Source organism: Ambystoma mexicanum, chromosome 3q, assembly GCF_040938575.1.
Source record: "Ambystoma mexicanum isolate Mex_15411 chromosome 3q, UKY_AmexF1_1, whole genome shotgun sequence".
NCBI classification, from domain to species: domain Eukaryota; kingdom Metazoa; phylum Chordata; class Amphibia; order Caudata; family Ambystomatidae; genus Ambystoma; species Ambystoma mexicanum.
The window spans coordinates 494,296,835-494,321,553 of NC_090926.1; the positions used below are offsets into that span (position 1 = coordinate 494,296,835).

Genomic DNA, 24,719 nt, shown 5'->3' on the forward strand with positions numbered 1-24,719 from the left:
AAAAACAACCAAATCCAACTTTGCCATGTGCAAAATAGTTAATGCATGATGTCCCGTCTAAACTAACTCGAAGGATTGATCTTTTGTCAGCTGCTCCAGCTTCTTTTAGTGGTAGTAATTCGACTGTCGACAAGTGTGGTTCTGAGGCCAGCATTAATTGAATTTGCCAGAATTGGATTGGGAATCCAGAAAATAATTGCTTGGAGACTGTGTAGTATATTCAGATATGAATGTGTAGTTACTTGTTAAATACAAAATTATCAAGAACTGATAACCAAACAGTTTGTGTTCTACTGCTTTTGTATTTTTATCCAATTTCCATGACCTGGCCTGAAATGCAATAGATTGCCTCCTACATGAGGCTTATCTGAAACTATTAGAGGGCTTTAAATTAGGATTTTGGTCCACTAGCATTTCTGGAGACTAACATTTACCTAGGAAAGCTTAAGTCCTATTCGTAAATATCTCCACGTCACTGTGATGAAGTTATGTATGAATAAGATATCCCTGAACTGAGCAAATCCATTTTAACAGCAGGAGTTCATGGAGATACCCTGGTGGCGGATAATTGGTTAAAACATTTGACATGGCTCATGGTGTGCCTAGGTTAGTAATAAAAAAAGGTTGCAAGTCATTTTCTCAATGTGAATATTATTGTAACCTGGGCCCTAATTTCACTTTCTTACGATGGTGTTTTAACTGCATATAACCCAGCAATAAAGAACTTATAATGCCGAACCTCTGGGGGTAATGTCTCTTATAAAATCCATGACTGCTTTTAAGGTAATTAAAACTCTAACGCATTCGAACGTATTGCATGTGGTCAAGTGAATGGATTATAAAGTTATTTTGGGTTGGTTACAAAGCCTTTTTAGACAGTTTGAATGTCTAGCAGTATTTTTATGGCATTGCAGAACCAGTGCTCGGTGTGTTAAGGAAACTACTGGAGGTACTGTTTATATGACCTCGTTGGATTTAAGCTCCGCTTTGGATTGCGTTATTCGCAATATTCTATTGTCCAATATTAGCAAGCTGGGTATTTCAACAGAAGTCATCGTAATCATTCCGTTTCATAAGGACACATTCTATAGAGTGTGAATCAATAGGCAGGGGGCTCTCACAGCGCAGATTTCTACAGACTGGGTGAAGCAGGGGTGTAACATCACCTCCACCCTTTTTAATTTATACCTCTGACATTGACTCTATGCCTTCAATTGGTGACCTTCCCCATAAAATAGGACATCTTCCTTTAAATTGGTTCGCTTTTGCTGATATTTTATTATTTGACAGAACACCTTATGGGTTACATAATTTACAAGCATTTTCCAAATCTGCCTCTGAAAATAACCCATAGGCTAATGTCGATAAATCCAAAATATTAGGATTCACTGGTAGAAAGAAAAGTCCTTCTTATAGCTGGACATCGAATGGCTCACCGATGGAAAGAATGCCAAACTTGGATACCTAGGTGGTGATCTACTGGATGTGTCTTCCCTAGCAAACTGGCAGCAATCACTATTCCATAAACGAAGACCTCATTTCTCAATTAAAGTGTGTTCAAAAGATATTGCAAGTTCTCTTTAAATCCGGCAATCCAATTTTATCTTATGAAACTCGAAGCCATTCTATTATGTGGCCTTAACTTGTGCTTACATGACATAAATAGTCTCCTTAATACATTACAAGCACGAACCTGGAAGCAAACTCTTGGATTGGCCAAGTCTGTTCCAAATGCTTGCCTTGGAGTTGAATTAGGCATATCCTTTGTCTGCTCGCTTTCAGTGGAGGCAATTTAATACATGTGTAAGGATTCTTCATCCTCCGAGAAACTCACTGGATCAAATTGCAAAAAACGTTTATGTCAGTGCCTCAATCTATGGTGACCTTTTAATTTAGAATGGAAAAAATCTGATATTACACAGGATGATTTATGCTTGCGTCCTGCCTATGCAAAGAAGAAATTGTGTCAATGGGATTGGGCAGAAACCATAGATGAAATTGGTGGCTACAAGTTATATCGGGGAATTTGCACAACATACACCTAAAAGAATGGCCAGACTGATGTACATTTTTTCCTTGTGAACAGACTCACTCCGTGTATATATATATATGCAATTTAGAATGAACCAACTACACACGCTGTAGCATGTGAAATATTGGTTTCAAAGTGTATCGGACAGTTGTAGATCTTCATTCACAACAACCAGAAACTATCAAACACCTAGTTATCTATTGTGTACATTATGAAACTTTGAGAATTCATTATATGGGAGAAAAAACATAAGAAATACGGCTGTGACGAGGGAAGCCCTGTGGTCCAAGTGTATGGCGGGTGCAAATAATTCATTCGTGCTTGCACTGGGTCGCTTCTTAACAAATTTTATCTGATTTGATTGACCTAAGGTGGTCTTTACCTGTATGTCGACTAATGTCTCTAAGTGATCAGATATCTTAAGTTTCCTTTCACTATGGTTTTGAAACCTGAAGGTCAAGTGGGTGGGATCCTGATGACTCTTAACGACAAGCGTAAGCAAAAACCATAATAGTAAACACAACTTTAAATATCTGTACAATGAAATGGTTAGTCATGTGGTGTGAGCGTATGATGTATTGTGTAGCTGACAGTGACCTAGGTAATTGATTCCAGCTAAATCGAGCCTTATGTGTAGCTGTAAAACTGAACAGTATCTGTACCAGAGGCAGGCTTTTTGTCAATGATTCATTAGTATAGGCTATGAGAGTATTTTGTTATAGTTCTGGAAAGTCACATATATGTTTAAGCTTGGAGGCTTTATTAAGTAGGTAATATTTTGACTGACATGTTTTATGAGGTAGTATATAATTTTAACATTTTTTTTCAGCTGAAGATGGAACAAAAATTGAATGTTATGTTTAAAAGTAAAGAACCATGTGTTTTTAAAGGTTATTTTATAACCAAATGCAAAAAAATACATTTTGGGTTATTGGTATGAAAGATTAGGTTGCATATAGCATAATTATGTCTTTTTGGTTACCTGGTGAATGTGTCTGATTAATCGTAGGGTTAATGCTAACATTACTGGTGAGCTGACATTTGCAAATCATTTTGGAAGGTCTAAGATGGATTACCACTTGTCAAAGGCAAGCTGGACCTCGAAGGTAGGTAAACCTGGACACAGCGACCAGGCTTAACTCTCTCTGGTAGGGGCAGCAGGCTGACCCAAAAGTAATTGGACAACACAACTATCGCTAGAAACCTAGTCAACACTGATACTGAAATATATACCTTTATTTTGTTACACATGGACCTCTATCCAGCCAAATGAGTACTTGGTACGTTATAAAAACAGTGAATGCCATTAAGTGCTCTCAATGCATTTGAGGGCCTACTAGCACAGCAATGCACCAAACCTACAATTTCCAAATGGCCGGAGTGGGGAAGGGGGCCAGAAGAAGGGTACCAGACTGCTTACAAAGCAGGCTGCACAACACCTAGTTTGTGCCCACACACGGTACAGTCTCCCAAAGAGACCAACCCTTGTTTTATATTGTAAGCCCTAGACCAGGTGGTCAGTGCTTAACAGAGGCAAGGGGGTAGGATGAAAAAGAAGCAGTTATTTTAACCAAAATGTTTTAAAATCCCAAAGGCCAACTTTAACTGCGTTAAGATGGATTTTCAAATCCATTCCAGAGGCAGGAATCTGAGTTCACCATATTCTAGTGAACCAGGAGAAACGCTTGAATCTAGCTAAACTCAATCAAAGTTGGCGGTAAGGATTAGACCTTTGTAATTGTATGGGTGATGTAACAGTTCAACGAGACACACGTCACATTCCGATGCATAAAATTACATAGCAAATATAGCAATACAGTATTTCTTAGGCCTCTGTGCACTCTTAGCAATGGCAAGGCTAAGTATTGTAACCAGACAACAATTATTAGCATATATCCAGTCACTCTGTTCTCACTAGAGATGCCAGCACTTTACTTTTGAGATGGTTAGACCTGGATCAATTAAGAAACCTAGAAACTATGCAGTAAATCAAATCAATAGGTAGGTAATTCAGAAACACAAAAAGTTGAGTATTGAAAAAGCAATGGAATGTTTAGTACCCAGTCTTATAAAATAAATTAAAAGGTCCCTAGCCCTTCAACAGCTAATTAAAGTAGGCATGTTGCCCTTCAGAGTCACAAGTCCAAAGACCCCTTTGTAGGGAGTCTGTAGTGGTGAAACAGTTTTGGCAAATCCAACAGGTGAGTAAAATGTTTCAAACAATTTAAGTAGCAATGATTAGCGGTTCTCTCCCAATTGCACCAATCTAGAGGAAGCCCAGGAGTGGGGATCCTTATCCAGAATTCCACCAATCCCAACCAGGCAAGGAACAGGTAGGGTTGGGACTTTACCATCTCTACAACCCTTTGATCAATGTGAATGGTTGAAACTTCTATATAGTATCACCCTTCCATATAGATTTTGGAGTGAGATAGGTTAATATTTTGTCTTGCAATGCTGATTGAAAAGGGCATGGAGTTCTGGGGCTATGGATCAGAACAACTGGTGTTAGACATATTTGTATTTTCCTATCAGTCTGTAGTGTTCAGGACTGTTTTGAAAAAAGATTTTATTTTTTTACATATGGTCTTGTTAGTAGTTTCAGTTGTGTTCTTTGATTGTGGTGTGGGATGTTGGTGTGTATGCTTTGGGCTCCTCTCTCTCTCGCTTGGTTTGTGATGCCTAGAGCGTTCAAAAGGTTTCAGACTCAAATGTCTGAATTTACTACCATAAAGCTTCAAATTGATTATCCGGTCTGCAGCATCTGACTTTGAAACATTTCTGTGGTGGCCTAAGACCATCTCTAGAACTGGGTCTATCATGGTGTGAATTTACTGTGTGAATGGTTCAAAATGACACGTTAATATTTCCTGCATAAATTCATACTGGGGGCAGGAGGGTTGGAATGTCATGTTGAGGTTATGGAGGGCTATTGTAAGACGTTTGTAGGCTCCAAGAATATCTTAATTCTAGATGCACTAAAAATTGTTATGCTTCAAAATCTAGAGGGCTGGGGATGTTCCGTAGAGGGCTGGGGGTTGGTGTGGAAAGAGTAAAGTCGGATTATGCTTGCTGATGTGCAGCATGAAGGAAACAATACGTCTGTCTATGGTCTGTTCTGCGGCAAGTTTCTTTGTCATTTTGGAATTCGTGGTGCGTGAAGAGAACATTATTTTGAGTGGTGACTTCATTTGTGTGCTTGACCACAAAATGGACCGCTCTGCGTCATGCTGGTATACTGGTATGGGGGCAAGTAGGGAATTTGGTAATGTTCTTCGTGGGTATTTGAAGAATGCTACATCCGGAGGAGAGGGAATATTCGTTTTATTCAGTTATGACTTTTATTCAAGGTTTTACTTTTTTGATTTAAGATGGGCGTATTAAGACTGCTAGTGTAGACCTAAGGGAACGTGGGCTGTCCCATGACTCATGGCTCATGATTGATTTAGGGTTGGATTTGGTAGACATGGGCTCTAAACTGGCACCCAAAAGTATTCATATTGAATAATAGTGAAATTCTGGAGTGTTTGGAGACTTGATTATATTTTTCTTTGAGGAGAATAGAGGGTCAACGGATGTCTTAATGGTTTGGGACAGTTTTAATGCTGCTATTTGTGGGGAGATGATCAATTGTAAGTTTTGTTCGAGAAAGCCAGGGTTAGACTTGCCGCATTTGGGAAGGATACTTGGGGGTGGGGGCGTTTGCAACGACTGTCAGCTGACAGAGTATGGCGGTTAAGTTGAAGATGGACAGGGCTAAGGAGACTTTGAGATGTGAAATGAATCTACAGGCAGGGAAGTGATTGTTTAGGAAACAAATATTGGGGACGGGTGGTCAGCTTTTGGCTAATAAGTTGAAAGGTGTGGTGGAGAATGAGTTGTATGCAGCAGTGGTGAAAGAGGTTATTTGTGAAATTGTTCGGTCCTTTTCAGTCTTTGTATAACAAAGATTTATTTCTATCAAGCTCTGATCTAGATTTGTGTTTTGAAAAATGTGAGATTCCAAGCTGGCCTGCGGAGGGTGCAGACTCTTTGAATGCTCAGGTTAATTAGCCATAGATCAATTTAAAACTGGTTAATCTCTGGGATTGGATGGTTTACCTGTGGAATGAATTTTATTGGCCTTTTTGCTCTCAATTGGCTCAGTTCTTGTGTGAGCTGTGTAATTGCTTTCTGTTAGGTGGAGTACTATGTCCATCCATGAGGGAGGCAGTTGTTACCCTAAACCGGGTAGGGATCATAACAAATACAGTAACTACCGGCTGATTTCACTACTGAACGTCATTGTTAAGCTAGGATTTTGACTAACAGATTGGTCAATCTAATCACCATATACGTATCCAATCACAAGTTGGGGTTCATGGGGAAGCGATAGTTATATCGGGATAATTATAGATATTTTGGGGTTCCCAGATAGTGAATGGAAAATACATTTTGTTGCGGAAAAAGCTTTTGATTGCATCAATTGGATATTCTTAGATTATACTTTGCTTAAGATAGGGTTTGTAGTGCTTTTTTTAAAGCAGTTGGTGCATTGCATTAGTCGATTAGCACAAGTATTTGGGTGAATGGAGAACTTTCGGCCCCCTTTCCTTTATCCAGGGGCACCAGGCAAGGTTGTCTGGCCTTGGAGCCTTTAGCGGCTGTTAAGTTGGGTGCCTGGCCACAAATGACTGACATCTCTGGTTGGGCTGTTAACTTCTTTACTGGGTTTAAAGTATATCCGCTGCAGTTCATTAAGTCAGACGGGTAATGGGGACCAATGACAACCACCGGCATCCTCTCTCAGGGCTCACATCTCTCCAACTGACAACCGTGCAACACTCTCATAGGGTAACATTCTCTGCTCTACATTCTACCAAAGCATTCCACTCACATGCAATAGATGCAGGCAAAGCAAGATGCAACACATCTTCCCCCTTCAACAATAGCAATAACAAGAGTGAGCAATCAGTGACAAAATCAACATTTGCTCAACATGTCCATGACAGTCCCACCTGAAATAAAGTTAATCAAATCACTTCACAACATGTTCTGACCTTGTCACCTCTTTTAAATCCAATAAAACCTAAAAGGCCATCTGTGGATTAAAACCCAATGTCAATCTGTGGAGAGAAACATATTAACACCCATCTCAATCCCAAAACTTGAATGCACTCTATAGCATATATCAACGCACTCCCTTCACGCAATAGTCGCCTCCTCACCCAAACATACAGGACCGAACCGGCCATCCTGTCACCAACTGCACCTAACAGACGACCACCATCAACCTCGCTGCACACCATGCTGACCTAATTCAGGACCCACCCAGCCATCCTAACAAAATTGCACAGATAGGACCCACCTGGCCATCCTATCAAAGGACCCACCTGGCCATCCTCTCCCAACTGCGCACCTCACCATAAGTTGCGCGCATACAATCAACCTCATGCAGCCTCATCCCAACACGATCAACCTAAACCTTACTACCACATCAACAGCAAGTCAACTTCCCACTCATAAGTGCCTCCCATCAGATCATCCTAATGTTGATATACAAATATCTTTAAATCACCTTGTAATAACATTGCTTCCAAATAATATATATCACTTCCTTTTTTCAAATCCGATTGCCGTAGCCCTTAATACATAGATGGCAACAAAAACGTCCCATGGCAACAAAAGAAAGTCTCCAATTCAACAATTTCACTTCAAATCTTGCTTTGAACCTTGCTCCTCCTCCTGACCATACCGAACACACAAGTACCACTGGGGACACAGCCCGCTTTTCTATCTACTGACCAAAGAACAGCTGTTCGGCAGTATTCATTTTCTCTGCCGGCAACAACGCTGCACATTTCCTTCCTTTTCTTCCTCTCATTGCCGCACATACAATTATAACGTATTCCAAACCCCGCTCTAATGCCTGAGCATCACGGGGTGTTCCGAACACTCCTACTTTCCGGCATACTTCGAAAAGCCTCCGTATCCAGCAGCGCTCCCTTTCATACAACTGAAACACTACTTCCTACTGACATAGCTCTACGCTGTAGGGTACTTTTTTTTAATTTTCTTTTTTTATCTTCTTGCCTTCAACATTCCACCAGAAACAAACTTATCTCATAGTGATGACTTAACTACACACAGCCCATCGCCAGCACCCCCTGCATTCCAGTATACGTCATCAGCTCGGACATGCCACAGGAGATAGCACAGCTCTCTGCTCCAACGGTCTCCCTGACCGCCACCACTTGCAGGTAAGCCAGCTGCTCAATACGCCCCAGCACAGCCTGAAAACTACACCAGCCCAGCTTGGCAGCATCCAGCAAGCATATCTCCTTGAAATGTCAATGGCACCAGACCACTTGAATGCTTTTATGCTCTTTTAAGGCTGCTCCTAACCCCACTACACCGTGAGATTCCTGCCACCTTCACTGTTTCATTGGTCGCATCTCCAAGGCTCCACTGGACCTTGCAGCGCCACTTTATTTGTCTGGACCTCCTGTCCCCCACTGCCCCTTGCAGCGCCTCTTCACTGCCCCTTGCAGCGCCTCTTCACTGCCCCTTGCAGCGCCTCTTCCTCTCGCTGTGCAGAGAGTGCAGGGGGTGCTGGCGATGGCCCCAGTGTAGTGAAGCGTCACTACAAAAGGCGTTTGTTTAGTGGAACGTTGAAGGTGTCAAGAGAAAGAAAAAGGAACCCTGCTACGTGCTGAGACGTTGCAATGTAGCGTCTGTTTTTTTAAGGTTCTCTTTTCTTGTGTGCCAAGCAGCATGTTGCTACTGGAGATGGTGCTGCCGTATGAAGAGGAGCCGGAAGAAAAGCGCTGTGAGGTGTGGCGTTGCCTGACTGATTTGTGAAGGAAGCAGGAGAAAAATAAAAGGCGGGAAAGGCAACATACGGCTGCGTTTCAGCTGGCGAGGAAAGAAAGCTGTTTACTTTGCCCTGATGTGCCATGCACTGCATTTGTGCTGCATGGAGAGGGTAGCGGCGAAAGTGAGCAGCAAAGTAGCTTGTTTGCTGGTGATGAGGGGGCCGTGTTCCCCACAGGTACTGCATATGGGGCACAAGTAACAGCAATTAACTGGGATTTATCGCTGTGGGAATTTTGCTTGCCAATTGGTTTTTCCTTGTGTTGCTGGCAATTTAATTTCTCCAGCATGGGGTCTGGCATGGATTCACATGCTCATGAATATTCCCTGTCGTCAGGCTGGGAATCCTCGGTAAAGAAAAATCAGTATCAGTTTTGTTTCTGATCTGTCTTTCATAGTAGTAACCAATCACTGATCTCTGCGTCATACTGACCACAGCCAATGACTGCCATCTCCCTAAGTCCCGCCTCTGGCAGCCATCTTCAGATTTTTACCGCACGTTCAAGTGTTGGGATCCTCGTGCAATTGCTCTCGAGCCTTAGTGCGTTTTCGCGCTTTTTCATAAGAAAATTCTTTTTTCAGTCAAAAGAGCCTAAAGCTCCACCGTTTCTTTATCCGATCAACAGGGACCCGTGTCAGATTCTTCTACGCCCCTCAAGGGTGAAGATTTCATCGAGCCACGCTTTTGGAGGATTCCAGAAGTTTCTCAGGCCCATCTCGGACATGGCCCAGGAGAAGGGAAGCTCGACGCCCGGAAAGCTGTTCAGGGTCTGCTCTGGATGCCAGCTTCAGAAGTTCTTCAAGGAGGATGAACACTCCCTTTGCCTCTACTGCCTGCATAAGGACAAGACGCACGTGGAGAAGGACTGTGCGTTTTGCGGCAGAATGTCGGAGCGGACCATGAAGGACTGCCATCTGCGTCTCGCCAACTGGCTGGAAGGGGAAGAGCCCGTCGGGCGAGAAAAAGAGGACAAAGTCCGAGCGGTCTTCTAAGACCTTTGAGGGCGCCCCGGCGACGGGGGCACAACAGAAGGCCAAACACCGCGAGTCTGCTGGCACCCGGAGCGCCGAACGGTCGGGCTCTTCAGTTGCCAGGCAGGGCGCAACCTCCCTGGCGCCATCAACCACGAGCCAACGCTCTGGCTCGGGTAAGAGGAAGTCTGAGCACCCGGCGAAGCTTCTGGAGAGGCCCCGGTCGAGCTCGAAGGCCCCATCGGAGGGGGAGCGAGGCGGTGACCCTCCCCCCAAGGAGAAGGCGGTGAGCACACCTAAGGTGGTGAAAGCCTTGATCCACCCTGCCAAGGCCTCTATCGAGACAGTCGCGGCGGCCCTGGCTCAGCCTGTGGAGGCTACACCAGTGGAGGCGACCCCGGGGCCCAGAGTCTCCCTGCCACCGCGGAGGGAGTCCTCTTTCAAGCCCATCGACAGGACCCCCGTGAAACCTCCGAAGAAAAAGGGGGGGCAGGAGGCCATCGTGGATTCTGCCTCAACCTCTGAAGAGGAGCTGATCAAAGTCTTAAGCCACGGAATTGGCGTGGAAGAAGACCAGCCCGTCGGGAGGCACCCCGACAAAGGAGATGACGAGAACGTCTAGGGTGCCGACAAGGTTCCTGGCCGCCTGTCTGAATCCCCTCAACCAGTGCCGCAAGACAACTCGGCGGCCATTTTGTTGGCTATACAGTCCTTATGCTCGGAGATGGACGAGATTGCCGTTACCACCAACGGAGGAACCGCTCCCGACGGGGGACCCGGAGCCAGGCCTTTCTGGGAGCCCTCCTAAGAGAAGGATTCATCCTCCACCTCCTTTTCAACCATCGCGCCCTACTCCGCCCTCCTCCCCGTGGGGATGATACGGGGACGGACACGGCCGCGACGGGTACAGACGACGAAGTTTACGACAAGGATCTTCCGTCGTCACCACCTCCCGGGCTTCCCCGCCCGACAAGATAGGATTGTTTCATGCCATGATCGCCAGGGCATCCAAGCTTTTCCAGCTCTGCCCGGAAGAGAAGGAAGGGTTCCTTTATCAACGGCGCGAGACCAAGAGGAAGACGGTCCTCGCTGTACCTCTACTGGACGATATCTGGAATGAGGGTCTCGCACTCCTCAAGAACCCATCCACAACGCCTGCGAGAAGGGATCGGTACGAGAAGAAGTACCGGGTCCCGGATGCGGCCCCCTTGTGCCTTCGGGCACAGCCGACCCCGGACTCGGTCGTCTCTGCGGCGGCCTGGAAGAAAGCAGGGTGGCTTCAGCCTCTACGTCAATCCCCCCTCCCCCTGGACGGCGAGGGAAAGAAATTGGACACGATGGGACGCAGTCATCAGCAGCGACGACGATTAAGGCTGCCAACGCCTTGGCTATCGTAGCCCGCTACGACAGGGAGTTGTGGTACAAGATCGCCCCCCCCCTGCTGGACTTCCTACCGGACGACAAGAGGGCGGAAGCCCTAGAGATCTTGCAGGAGGGAGAAGTGGCGTCGGACCACGCCATTACGATAGCGACGGACATCGCTGACACTGGGTTTCGCCAGTTGGGCACCGGCGTGTGGCGTGGATGGCTCAAGGCAACAGACTTCCGGCAGGACGTGCAGACCAGAGTTTTGGACATGCCGTTCGACGGGAGCAACCTGTTTGGGAAAACAGTGGACGATTCCCTACAAGCCATCAAGATGGACACAGAGACGGCCCGGGCTCTTGGTGTTCTCCAGCAATGACGGCCGCCCTTTCGGAGCACCGGAGGCAAGCAGGGTGCCTCCAAAGGTTCCGGCGGCGGATATTCCACCTACCGTCAAGCGGCCTGTTCGTCATCACAGGAAGCCTACAGGGGACGAGGCAAGTCGGGCGCCAGGGAGGACAAGGCGGTAAAGCTTCGTCAAAACAAGATTGAACAGGCCGTGGGGTCGGGCCCTCACCGAAGCATCCCGGTGGGAGGCCGGCTGGCGAACTTAATCAGCGTGTGGGAGTCCATCTCCACCGACCGTTGGGTGCTGGACGCCCTGGCCCAGGGTCACGCGCTCGAGTTTCTAAAGAAGTGCCTGCGCGTCCCCCCCTCCCCCGTGGCCAGGAAGGAACATCACGTTCCTCAACTTCTCTTGGAGGTAAAGGCGATGCTCAAAGGCGCCATCGAGCTCGTCCCAAAGAGGCTTCGGGGCTCCGGAGTTTGCTCAAGATACTTCCTCGTGAAGAAGACAGGAGGATGGCGTCTCATCCTGGACCTACGACTGAACAAATTCATCAAGGCACAGAAGTTCCGGATGGTCACCCTCCAGCACGTCCTGGGTCAGCTGGAGGAGGGTGATTTCCTGTTGTCGTTGGATTTGGAGGATGCTTACTTCCATATCCCCATCCTAAAGGGACACCGAAAGTTTCTCAGATTCGTGGTCCAAGGGCGTCACTACCAGTTCAGAGCCCTTCCCTTCGGATTGAGGTCGGCACCCAGGGTGTTCACCAAGTGCCTCGCACCGGTGGCGGCGCGGCTGCGCCTGGAAGGGATCCACATCTACCCCTACCTGGACGACTGGCTCATCCGAGCAAAGACAAGGGAGCTCGCCGCGGAGCACATGGCGAGAACCGTCCAACTACTCACGGACCTGGGATTCTCCATAAACTACGCCAAGTCCCACCTGGTGCCCGCGCAAGACTCACTGTTTCTGGGAGCGAAACTCGACACGGCGTTTCTGGCCTCTCCGTCGGAGGAAAGGACGAGGGCCATCTTGGGCAAGGTGCAGCGGGTGCTGGTTGTGGACGCGCGGCCAGGGTGAGGTCCATCAAATCCCTCCTCGGAATGATGTCTTCTTGCATTCATCTCATCCGCCTGTGCAGGCTTCGGATGCGCCCGTTACAGGAGTTTCTGGATGCTCGCTGGATCCAGACGGGCAGCTTCGAGGACAGGATCACACTCGACGAGAGCTTCCGACGAGCGATGCGCGCGGGTGCCCTACCACCGGATCTGATGGCGGGCATGGACTGCCAGACCCCGGGCCACCAGAAGACAGTGACCACGGATGCCTCCCTGGAAGGGTGGGGAGCGCACACCGAAAATCTGCACGCAAGAGGCCTTTGGCTTCCGACGGAGAAGTCCCTCCATATCAACGTCCTGGAGCTCCGTGCAGCGTTTTGGGCCCTCGGGTCCTTTCTTCCGTCCCTCAAGGGCAAGATGGTGAGGATCTTCACCGACAACACCACCACCATGTTCTACATCAGGAAGCAGGGCGGTACCAGAGCCCCAGTCCTGTCCAAGGAGGCGCAGGATCTGTGGCATTGGGCCGTCGCCCAAGGGATGTTTCTGGTGCCGTTTCATCTGGCAGGAATAAAAAACACCATCGCCGACTCGCTCAGCAGAGAGCTGCGCTCGTGCCACGAGTGGGAACTACGACAGGATCTAGTGGTTCTGGAGATTTTTGGTAATCTGGATTCATTGGTTTCAATAGGGAAACATGAAACTGGGTGAATTTGCATATGAGATGGGTCGGCTTCAATGCTACAGGATTGATGACTGATTCCACTGGAAATGGGCTCCGAAATCTGGGTTGAATGTATGTGGCCCTTTAAGAGCAATGTGCTTGGAAGCTAGCCACACTTCGTCTCCCACTTGATAATCCAGAGTATCTCTTTGGTGCTTGTCAGCAAATTTCTTTTGGCTGTCCTCTGCAGCAGTCAGATGTACCAAGGCTTCCTTCTTAATTCGGGAAATGTTCTCGTGCAATCTGCACTGCTGGCATCTCTAATGGCTCTGGTGGATAAAAGGAGGAGGTTCGTGAATGGCAACCATTTAGAATTTAGAAAAGAGTATGCCATGTAGAAGTGTGCTCAGAATTGTTGTAAGCGTACTCTGCAATCCAGAGCAAATCCACCCGATTGTCATCCGTGTGATGGAGGAGACATCCAAGATACTGCTCGAAGGTTTGATTCTTTCGCTCTGTTTGTCCATCCGTTTTTGGATGGTGACTATTTGACAAACGCACTTCTATCCTAGCCATCTCGCAACACCTCTTCCAGAATTGGGAAACCAATTGGCTCCCTCTATCAGAGACCACAACTGACAGAAACCCATGTAGACTTGCAATGCGTTCCAAGAAAACCTTAGCCAAGACTGATGCATATGGAATTACTTTTAATGCTACAAAATGGGCCATTTTGGAAAACCATTCCACAACCACCAAAATCATGTTGCAACCCCAACGGGGTAACTCTGTAATGAAGTCAATTCAGATGGTGTGCCATGGTGTAGGTGGAACAGCTAAGGGTTGAATAAGTCCTGCAGGTTTTTGCTTTGAACTTTTATTTTGGGTGCATATTCCACATGTTTGGATAAAACCAATGTCTTTGCGCCAAGTGAGCAACCAGAAATGTTGTTAAACCTTAGCTATTTTAGCAATCCCTGGATGACCCTCCAGTAGAGCACCATGATAATCTGCCAGGACCTGCTCTTGCTGGACCAGTGTGGGCAGATAAAGATGCCTCTGAAAGTACAGTAGATTCTCTTGAATTGAACACTTAGGCCCTTTAGACTTCCAGGCCTCGAACTCTGAGGTTGTCATACTAAGCTGGATTTTGTCTTCAAATCCTTTACAGAACATCCATTAACTCCCACAAAAATGTCTTCCGGAATGATTCTCACAGCATTTTGAGTTACATGGCCATCTTCACTCTCCCCGATGCATGACAAAGCGTCCGCCTTGCCATTAGACACACCAGGGCAATATGTAGTAACAATCATATTCCGCAAAAAACAGAGCCCAGTGGAGCTGTCGTGAGGCATGAGCTTTTGCAGAGCGCAAGTAATGCACGTTTCTATGGTCTGTAAGAACAGTGATATTGTGTTGAGCCCCTAATTGTCTCAATTCCTTGAAAGCATTTTTAATAGCTAGTTGTTCTTTGTCTGTGATAGCGCAATTTAATTCTGCTGCTGAACATTTCTTAGACCAAAAGGCCACTCGGTGCAACTGTCCGGTTTCCAAATTCTTTTGAGACAGTACCGTTCCCATTGCAGCACTAGAAGAGTCAGTCTCCACCACAAATGGAAATTCGGGCTGAGGATGTCTTAATACTGGGGCAGTTGTGAATTTTATTCAAAGTCTGGAATGCCTCTTCAGCGGTCCAATCAAATTTCTTATGTTTTCGTAGTAACAATGTTATTGGATGGACAAGCTGAGAAAAACCGGATACAAAGCCCTGATAAAAACACAGCAGTTTGTGGTTGTCGAGATGGGCTTTCCTTGCATCCGGGGTCCAGCATTCCGAGGTGGCTCAGGCTCTATCAGTCGTGCTTCCTGGGAGTCCGGAGGATCTTCCTGGAACTCTTGACCAGATTAAAAGCAATGCACATAATCTTGTGTTCCTCTCCCTGGCTATACAGTTCCAGCAGCAACTGCAGTGGAATTTCAACCAGCTTCGAGAGGATGTCCAAGTGGCTTACTTTGAAGTTGATTGGTCCCACCAACTCAAGGGGAGAAATCGTCCTTGCAAGGCTTCTCTAGCCAAAATGAAATTGGAGTATCAGCACAGCAGCATGGCTTCACCGGGCAAACAAACGGCCCAGAAGTTGCAGCAGGTGTCCAATTGAAGTTCTTCTGCGAATTCCTTCATCCAGTGGTCAACTCTGCCTTCCAAGCCGAAAAGTCTCGCCTTTTATGCAGGTTTTTCCCATTCATTCCCTCCTAGCTGTCAGTAACCCAGCAGGGTGGCTGTCCTTGCCAGACCCAGACAGCCAGCTGGCCAATCACCTAAGAGTGCATTCCTGTCTTTTGGAGACTAAGCACAGGGAGTTTCGGGCACCTCCCTCGCTTCCTGCCCCTGCCAGATACCCTAGAGCCAGAGGCGGGCTTCACTCGTGAATTCCGCCAAAGACCTAACGAAGAAAGGGACCAAACAAGGGACCAAACCTGGTTTGGAGCGCTGAGTAAATCTCAAGAAGAACATTTCCACAAAGAAATGGCAAAGACGACCGGGGCCATTTTGACATAAATGGCACCCTTGGGTGATTTACTGCAGCTGCGAACGCATCCCACGGTAAATGCACACCACAGTAGTTAAAAGTAAACCACTGCAACTAGCCATTCATCGAGGAAAGGATAACATAAAAAAATTTACAAGACAAGCTTGACAAAGGGGATACTAAGTAACCCCTCCAGCACTCTATTGTAAGATAGCATTGTAACCTTCTAGACCCAGAACACACTAAAGTCAATTTCACTTCACTGCTCTTGGAAACTGTAGTTTTTCCAAGACAAGGTATTTAAACCTAAAAGACTTCCCTGTTCCACTGCACTGAAGTTGCTGTGTGACACAATGTAAAATATGATGCCTATGGAGTTTGCCAGACTCCACAACCAAAAGTAGAGTTGATCACATGATAATGCATGAGAGAGTGGGGGGAAAAAGGGTCTCGCTCTCTCCGGGTTAAAAGTCCAAGTCGTTCAAATCCAGCAAAGTTGCTGGGGGTCTCCAAGGTAAAGAGGAATTAGCACATGTCTAAGAATTCTCCGTAACATGGCAATCACATGGGCGTCGACATTGAAGAACATTGGTCCTTACTGCAAACCCAGAGACCTATGTCCCTCCCTTTTGCAGCTATCTGCTGTCAACTCAAGACCCTGATCAACAACTCTAAATGTAGCTAAAGTCAAATGACCCACAGGCCCAGTGCCTGCCCAAACATATCAGTGACCACATCCCATCCCTCATGTTTTATCACTAATATATTGTTGTAATCTCCACACAGTTAACAATGTAAGAAGTGTACTTGTTAAGTTTTTCTTTTTTTTTTTACTTCTGTTGTAATGTCAGCACACAATAAGTAAAAAAAAAAAAAGAAATCTCCTCTAAAGAAAGTAGCCTAGGGGCTAGAGGAGCAATAAAAGAAATGGAACCAGGCAAGTAATCAATATGGTAAGAACTAATAGGCTGTAAATAAAGAAGTTTGCAAACTCCATACAGAACCGTAGAACTTAGGCTCTAACCTTAAATTCGTTCTCTAGCTAGAAAAGAAAGTACCCAGCGCCCTTGGAGTAACAGGTCTCTAATACTTTTCAGGAAGCTAGGAGTTCTTTATCAGTCAAACCATTGTTGGCTTGAGGCCACCTGTAGTGTTTCAAAGTTCAATAAAAATGAGAGCAAAGTCTTAAGACAAACTCCCAATGTAGCCACCTTAAGGGAGATGCAGGGAAGGACACCAGCCACAGAGAACACCACCGTTCAGTGCTAGACAACAGAGGGATGGAGCAGCACTTTAACCCCCCCCCCCACATAAAACCAAATCGATGTGGGGACTAAAACAGTTATATGTACTTTGCTTCCTGTACGCCAATTCACTGGGGGACCACCACAGAAGTTCCTTAAATCTCTGGGCATTCTAGATTTGCTTCTTGGTTCTGTTGGAGGAAGCCCATGTGGATGGGGGGTCATTGGTGCAGAGGTTACTTCAGGCGCCTGGTTCTTGGTCCGGCTATTTCACAGTTCCCTGCTGGGATGGATTGGATTCTGGACAGCTGACCACTCGGGGTGTTTTGGGGGCGTGGGGGAGAGGAGAAAACAGAAGCCCTGACTTCGGGACCACCACTTCTGTGAAGACATCTGACTCCCCCAGGATGTGACACAGGTGGCATGCATGGCCAGTCCCAAGGCTAAACTCATGACCTTTGCAGCAAAGTAGCCCACAAGGATGTCTGGCTAGCACACAGATGCTGGATCTTCGAACAGAGGTCTGGACTGGTTGTTACCACCAGTCCGTGTGGAAGCATAGATTTAGGTCTTGAGATCGGCACTCGGGTAGGGCTTTGCTGGGCAAGTGAAGACAGGGCTGCTGGCAGTCTTGAGAAATTAGATTTGGATGACCTACGCTCCTTCAAAGGGGTCCTGGCTCCAATGTTGTAAGTGTGGCTGCAGGAGTCTCCTATCCAGGATCTGGGCTGGAGATGGCCAGCCCACCCATAGAACGTTTCTGCAACATTGAAACTAGCAGGTGCTGTCCAGTCTTGTACAGCCTCTTGCCGCGCATCTACCCAGCAACAGACATGCTTTAAGTTGTGTAGTGGGTCCAGACTGACCCAACCCCCAACATCCAGCCCCCCCCCCCACACCACCACTTTACACGCAAAAGCAACCCTTTCCCATGCTTTACAATATATGGAAAATCCAGCCCCACTCTTGGGAAGTAATGTCAAAAGACAAGGTGACAAAAGGACAGCTGAAAAATCTTGTGGCCTTGCCATTTTAAAGTATATGGTGCTCTATATAGCAGTAAGCGGTAATGTAGAAGTGCACAAGACTACAATAAAGAGCACTGTGTAAACCTGTCCGCTGACACCAGCCCATCGTGGACACATCCTGCAATTAACCAAAGAGCAGCTAAAACAAAGTTACAGTGACAGTGTCCCTACCGCACTTCACGAATGGTGATGTGTGCAGAAACAAAAGCAAAACTTCGCAATGAACAGAGTTCTACTGCACTGATAGCCATAGTGACTGCTCAGTTCCTCAAATGGATGAGCTTGGCATAAGTGGTGGAAAAAAAGCCTCACCTCCAGAAATTAGATAAGGTTCAAAACAATAGGAAAAATAGTCCAGGATGTCTTATGGTGGGAAGCAGTGAGAAGTAAAATGATCCTACCCTTTGAAGCCTTCAGAAGCTTCATGGGATCACCCTGTGGACTGACCATCTCCCACTGGGCCTCTTCACTGGTCATTCTAAATCTTGAACTGGGATGCTGTAGACTGTCGGCTTGTGTCAACCTTCTTTGTGTACTTGCTGCTCTCCAGAATGAAGAGTGGCCTTGCAGAATCAGCTTCTTTTTGTCTCTGCCACAATATTAGACTTCCACTCTCTGGATCCAGTGTTTTTGTCTGTGCTCTAATCTGGTCAAGTGTCCTCTACATCTGCTGCCCCAGGACCCCCTGCAACAGGACCTGTTACTGATGTAAGTGGGCCCCGCAACTTAAGCACTCCTAGGACTGGTTCCAACTCCAATCCGAGTAAGGAGGGTTGAACAGGCACAAAATCCTTACCCTACCTCTCCTTTGCCAGGTTATGATTGGTGGAGTTTTCAAAGGCTCCGCCCAATCTTTCTCCAACATACCCTAGATAGTGGGATTGGGCTAAAGAACTTTACTTGCCTTGTGCTTGCATTCCTGAAACACTTCAAATCTGTTCGGTTTGCAAATACTGACTTTGCTACATAAGACGTTTTAATACTCAGAAATGGTTAGCTTTGGGATGTATGACTTCTGGGACACTAGGAACCATTCTTTTTAGCAGGCAAGGAATTGTGAAAGGCAGTGTAACAGTGTTATACTTTTTCTCTCATAACTAACTTTGAATTGTAACTGTTTGAGTTAATTCATTTTCACTGACTTGTTCACTTGTGTTTCTAACCTTAACTGTCTTAAGAGTTGCTCATTAGCATAATCACCCCAGAGTATGAAGCTTAAATTATATATTTTTATACTTTGCTGCCTAATGTGAATTATTGGCCTGCTTTCTCATTGGACCAATACACCACCATCACATTCGCTATAGTCTATGCTTAACTGCTCAGTCCCCTACAATGGTTTGGCTAGAATTCAGTGTCTTGTCCATGTTCACTATAATACGGTGACTTCTCAATCGTTGTCCCGCCACCCCCCTCCAAATTGATTCTGAAAATCCATTTTAAGGTATCAAAAATTGGTGCAGTGTAATAGTCACTGTGACGCAACAACCTCTGAGGTACCAGTGGTGAATATTGGTTTCTAAACCATCAATCAGCCCTGTTAAAATGAATTTCTGAACTCTGACCTGGTGGGCAGAGGTTCAGAAGGCCAGCCTAGATACTCTTACATCCCGTCCCCTTTCCTCAATGCTGCATGGCTGTTGGGGAGAATTCTCTGTATAGGCTAATTTCCCAAACCTAGTGAGTCCCCCAGCAGCTTTGCTGGATTTTTGGGTTTATTATTTTCTCCTAAGAGTGAGACTTTCTCCCACTCTTAAGCATGATTTCAGAATGTCCTTTGACTTTGTAATGTATTTTATGGGCTATGGGGTCTCTTACTCCATAGGGCTTCATGTGTTTTTGGTAAGTGGTACACAGCACCCTCAGTGCAGTAACACAGGGGTGTCATAGTGACCCCCAAACATAGACTCCATACCCTGGGACTGACTACTGTCTCCCAGGGCATGTAAAGTCACCATTGACTTTACTAGTCTTAAATTGAGAACAGAACCAGTAAAAAACATCATATTGTGGAAGTACTGGTAGGGGTAATTAGATTGCCCCTGGGTCTGTTTTTCGAGGGGGCACTGTGCAGTCCCCACTCGTCGAGTTTCTGGCTGGTGGCAGTGGTTACCACGCAAAATATTCCACCAGAATATTTCCTATGGGATTTCATTTTAAACGCACCACTTTTCTGGTGCAATGTTAGATACCGCCGGGTTATTTAATATTTATTCCTCAGTTGGGTCTTTTTGCCAGGACTCGGTTTTAAAATGGCATTTGTGTTCGCCTCTGTAACTCCAACACAAGTCGAGCCCTTTGTTCCACTTTTGGCGGGCTTCTGCACAGAAGCCTCCAAAGTGGTGCCACTCTGTCTGGGTCTACAGGATGTGTGGGGGGTGGGGGGAATAGGCACCCTGGACTGAGTTGCCTCGGCAACTCAAGTCGCACGCTTGTGTGATTGGCCCAGTGGTGAGCTGCCCGGGTCACCACTTAGCATGTTTGAGTGACAGCTAGGACTGATGAATGGGGGTTTTCTGCATAAAAGCAGGGCTTTGGGGACTGGAACTTCAGAAGTCGCCACAGGACCTAAAGAATCCGAAGAGGGAGAAGCTGAGCCGACCTGCAACGACACCACCGGTGGAGCCCTGGTGAACCGACTCACCACTTCCCAATGACACAGAAGATCTGCTTCCTGGAGAGTCTTCTTCCTTTGAACTGGTGGGGTTAACCAGTTCGCCCTCTTTTCGCCTTCCTGGAGCGTCTCATGGTCGCATCGCCTGTGCCAAGCACCCCAGCGGCCGGATAGCCACGCTTCACCACTTCCGTGAATAAAAGGGTAGTACATTTTTAACCGGGAAACTCCGCGGCTGGTTTCTTCCCTGGCAGTGCAACAACCTCCAGCGTTCCTCCATGTTGAGAACTTCTCTGCCCCTGGATGAAGCACCGACTTGCAACCGCTGCCAGGAACAACTGCCCCCGCTGGAGCTTTCTCGCCATTTCAGGTACTGTGTCCCGCCTGGTCTCCCTTGCAACAGACTGTTCAAGGTGTCCCGTAAATCCTTGACTCTCTATCCTGGGGTGACCTGGGACCTGTTAACTATTTTTTCTGAACTAATCCAACTCCTTTGTGAACTATCTGCAAAGACTTTTAAAGTGTACTTCAACTGTGTGATCTTGGGCACATTCCGCCTTGCTCTCCAAGAGTGGGCCTGGCCTATGAACTTTCTTGCTCTACAGTAGACTCTGCTTTTCTTGACTTGCTGTGATTCTTTTAAAAGTGTTGGTATTGTGTGCTTTCCTAATTCTGCCTTTTCCCTCCCTTTTTAAATAATTATTGGAGTGCCATCTTGGTTGAGCGCTCACCTCTGTATTGATAAGTGGTGGTCTTTTCCTAAGATTTGTCGAATAATTAATCAGGGAGGTGTATATATTTCTAGTGACTGTGTTTGAACTTGCTTGACATTAGTGCCAATGTATTTTTACAAGTGTGTTTTTAAATAAATATATACTTTTATACCCAAGCTCTGGTCAGGGTTTGCTTGTGCTACTGTATTTTTGTACCTAATGTGTATACTCCATATACTGCCTAACTCTTCTTGAGAGAAGTCTTACTGCTCAGCCACAGCTACCAGGTAAATCTGGGTGGTACAGACTGCTACCAATTGGGTTTACTGCCAACACCTGTAGTCTTAAACTTTTTGCAGTGGTCCCTAAGGGAACTGCACAGGTTTCTGCCTAATGTGGACCTCGTGGCATGGCCTTTTAGTCACTGTGCACTGTCCTGGGCCAAATGCGGTATGGCCCATAGAAAATACATGAAAACTAACTTCTGCCACCAGCTCTGTCGAAGGCACATTTGTACATTCACTGAAAAATCCTGAGTGTCTAGGGCCTTAAAAATGAAACGGGAACCCCAGCGCACTGCACTGATACTATGTTGCTAAAGAATAGCAACAAAGTGAAAGACTAAGGGAAACAGTCGCCCAGTACTGACTGTTTTAAGAGCTTTTCAGTTTCCCTGTAACAAAATGAGCAAAAGCCCAGCTGAGTATAGCAGAAGGCTAGGCTCCACTGGAAAGTCAGGCTAGGATGGTCCGACACAGCAAAAAGTTGGGGGAGGGTGGTTCACAACTGGAGGGAACATTACACCTAAATTCAATTCTTTCCTAACAAGCACCACACCTCTATTATCCCAGAAGGGATCCAAACAGATTGGAATAACAAGCAAATTATAAACCTCGTCCAATTTCAGTAACACAGACGGAACAGCAGGCTTATCTCCGAAAGTTTATAGATCATTGATTGGCTGCAACACAGCCAAGGTTGTATCAAAAATAGCGACTTTATTAACACAGCAAACAGTCTAACACTACGAAATACAACCCACCCTGTTGAGGAATACAAAGGACAGACTGTTTCAAAGAAGGAAAAGGGATGCACTCTGGAGAGTGACAGAGTAATCAGTATGGTTAATGACCATTTAAGGTTTCTTGACTTTAGCATAAAGGTGGAGCAATGGGTCTTAAAATGTCTCTAGGGGCCTCCTGGGCTGGACCAGGGGGACAGAACCACAATGTACCTTGTGCTGCAGGTGTTCTTGGTGCTCGACAGGGTTGTCGGCATTGCGTAGCTTTGCAGACTTCTGCGACATGGTTTGAGATGGCAGTCAACTGCAGGTACCAGGCGGCAAGATGGTTCGGCGAGTGAAGCTTGCTGAAAGCCTGCAGGCTGGCCTACATGGCTGCTTGGGTTTAGGAATCGTTGACTGTGCTGATCGAGGGTTCTGAAGCACTGGTTGAGACATCTCGTATGTCTTTAAGCGACAACGGCTTGACAGCGGTGCCTTCGTCTGCAGATCTAGGCACTCGACTGGCTAAAAAATGTCTATGGTGGATGTCGGATTGATGCTCGTCTAGGCACTTCCCCTGCTTCTTCAATGTGCTTGTGTCGTCCTTTAAGACGGATGGCCCACAGCTGTGGAGTGTTGCAGACAGGTGCCTTTTCCTTGGTTTTAGGTTCTGATACCAGCTGTCATTCCCTATCCAGGAAGCCTGCTGCATAGCCTAGCAGGGCTCACTGGGTAGAGGTTCTGGAGCAGCTGGAGGGTACTCAGAGTTCTGTTTCTCCCTCTGTTCCCTGGTAGAAGTTTATGGGGGGGAATTGTGCTCTCCGATTTAAATATCCTGTCCTTTCTTCACTGGTGGAAGATGTAAGGCAGACTGTACCTTCAGCCAGGGTCCAAGGTTGAGTAGGTCTTTCTTCTTGGGAAGTCTTCAGATCTGCAAAAAGCAGGGCTCAGCCCGGTTTTAAAGCCAAGTGGCCCACAGTGATTGGTTTAGGCTAAGGCTACCTTAATGAGCCAATCCTGGTGTCACTACGAACAATCTCCTGTATGTGCGACGTCCTAACCAGAGTACTTTGCAACCGGAAAGGTTAAGGGATGAAAAAAGTAACAAGTTGTGCCCCAAAACTAATATGGCGCAACCTTTTAACGGAGAGCTCTGGGCTCACTCCCTTGTGCTACTTAACCTGCCCATCTTCCTCTGTTGTGTTCAGATTCTCTCTGGTTATTGATCTGCTGTGCAGTCCCTGTAAAAGCAGCAGGTCTCCCTTGAAAGCTGCAGCACGACCATACTCTGGCTTCTGCAAACCACATTCTCGTACCTTATGGGGGTCCCCCTAGTGGGGTTGCCTACTGTAAACTGACCCAGACTTAACGGCTCACTGCCATTGGGAGCTGGCATCAGGTTGACGGTTGCATATGAAAGGTTGTTGGGTTTCCTGCTTCCTTTGTTTACCTCTGCAGCCAGGCCAATGTGGGCCTGTTTGAAGTACCCCCTATTAGTATGATAATCGCTGCCACCAGATGCAGGGCCTCCAAAAAAGAGCAGGGCGACTCCATGGAGCCTTTGTCAGTTAATCAGGTTGACCATGGCAGGGGGGGGGGGGGGGAGTTGTTGCTCCCACTTCCTGGAGATGACATTGTACACTCTTCAGCTGTCACGTTCCAACTAAATGACTGGGGTGGATGGTGCCTGTAGTCGTTGTCCAGCCCGGAGTTCAGTTCTATGCTTTTGTTGTGTTGAACATAGGACAATGTGTGGGGATTAGCCCCACACATTTTCCTGAGGTCTGTCTACCATCATTCCATTTAAATAAAAATGTAAAAGCCCAGTTGATTCAGTCGCCAAGTGAGCAGTGGAGCGCAGGACTAAATATACCACAAATCGGGGGCAATTCCTAAAATTCTAGTTCTTGTTTCAAGAATTTCTGAAGTCCTTTTTTGGAAAGGACAAATGTCCAGGGGAAGGCAACACCACCAGAGTCAAGTGTAGGAGCATTCCTGGATATGTAGAAAGTTAAGAATCAATGGGATAGTCAGTTTGTCATCTTCTTTAATTTTATCCTACATGTATAGATTGTGGGGATGTCCAATCCAGAGGGGACCCCGATCAAGAAATCTGAAGAAACAGCAGCCCCAGAGCAGGATGCATCTGAGCAGGAGGTCCCATTGCCTCAATGGGAAATGTGGCTAGGAATCTGCACTGGGTACCAAGGAGGCCCCCTGAGCATCTGTTTAATATTCCCCCACCCAATGTTCCAAAGGCAAGTACTTGTGTTGGCAGTTCTGGTGAAAACCGT

General features: G+C 46.6%; 1 protein-coding gene across 3 annotated transcripts in view; it reads left to right on the forward strand.

Moving 5' to 3' along the window:
* The window catches only part of HMMR (hyaluronan mediated motility receptor), a 630,884-nt gene that overhangs the window by 365,981 nt on the left and 240,184 nt on the right, over positions 1-24,719 (forward strand). The window lies entirely within an intron of this gene.